The sequence below is a fragment of the Lipotes vexillifer genome, unplaced genomic scaffold (assembly GCF_000442215.2).
Source record: "Lipotes vexillifer unplaced genomic scaffold, Lipotes_vexillifer_v1.1 scaffold54, whole genome shotgun sequence".
Lineage (NCBI taxonomy): Eukaryota > Metazoa > Chordata > Mammalia > Artiodactyla > Lipotidae > Lipotes > Lipotes vexillifer.
In genome coordinates, this window is record NW_006789324.1 from 2,443,974 (window position 1) to 2,445,668 (window position 1,695).

Sequence of the window (1,695 nt, forward strand, 5' to 3'; positions counted from 1 at the left end):
CTCTGCTCCCAGTAACCCTTTGTTAAATAAGTGTTGTTCCAATGGAGTGGACCTGATAGCTAACAAGTCAGTCCAATCCCTTCCACTCCTGGACACTCTCCCGAGGAGAAACTCTCTCTGTCTTTGGATTTACAGCCACAGGCAGGATATTAGCACTCCCAGACCTGTTGCGTATTAGAGCACTGCTAATGAGCAAACAGCCCTGCCTCAATTAGTGGTCTGGGGAAGTATTCCTGGATATCAAATTGCTTTTGCTTCTTGATAATCATACCAGCTCTTGGGATGAAAAGTAACCAAGCAAAAATTGTTCCCTTGTTGAGGACTGCCTTGTTGATCTCTTAAGTTATATCTGTAGACAGAATTTAAGTTCACCATTTCTCCAGAGTGAAGGTTTGATTTATATACATAATCATTGTACTGGTGTTCATGTTTTCTCTTGTGTATTTTTTTATAGTATCTAGAGTACCATCTTTTGAGACCGATTCTATAATAATTATTTAAACAAGGATGATTATTTTAGAGACAAATTAAGAAACTATAGAAGAATCCAAAATGATAAACTGCTATACTAGTAATTTGTCTAGGCATAGGGAGGGGGTGTGTGGAAAGCGAAAGAGAAAGAGAGAGACACAGAGACAGAGACAGAAGGCGAATGAGGATGAATGAAGCTGGGAGAATGTTTCATCCAGACTGCAATTTCTGTGTTGACTTTTCATAAATTCTTTGCTTCATAATTACCAAATAACTTCAGATGGCAGTAATGTTAACCCCAGCAACTGAAAAGCAATGCTTCAGAACAGAGCTTGGGAAGAAAAAAAGTAGTAAAGGGAAAGGAATTCAAGATCTGTTATTGGTATTTGAATACATTTATTGTGACAAGAATGCTGTTATAAATATTCATATGCAAAGACGGCCTCTTTTATCTAGGAATTGTTAAAATAAAGATTCCAAATTGGAAGGATACATATTTTGTAAAAATCTGCCACTGTTCCTGCTTTGAGAATAAGCATCTATTGTTAAAATTTCTACTAACATTATAAATGGTCACAGCACATGCCACTTGATGTGATCCAAACTTTAAAACGTTTGACTTCCCAGGGAGCTGCCCCTCTCCACCACAACCTCCCTTCCCTCAGCCTCCTGAAATGCCACATTATCCTTTGTAAGCCACTCTGTATAGCTTGTTGGGGAGGGAAGAGTATAACTTGATGAGGGAATCAGCTACAGTTATCTCTTAACTCCAGTAGGTAACAGTTTTCACTGCTTGATAGTAAGAAGCACTGAGAGTGATTTTAATGGACACTCTTAACTCTTTCAGCTCCACCTGGCAAAGTAATCTATAGGTAATGCAGAAAAGAGGTTGGGGGAGGGGTCACTTTTTCAATATTTTATTGTATTTTCTTAAATATCCTTTCTGGAATTTTCAGAAACAAAACATAAAAAAATTATATACTTTATTACAAATGGTAAACTCAGAGTGCTCCAAATCTCTTATTTACAAACAACGCTGGGCAGGACACCCAAACAAACAAACATGAAATAACTTACAAAGGCGTGAAGCTGTTTATTGACAGTAATCAGCTTTCATCAAATTAAAAAATATATACATGTACATACACAGTTATGGAAGGCAGTCCAGAAGGAGTTCATCTGCAGACTGGGCCTCGCTCTCGCAAACCTCCCTCCCGCCCCCCC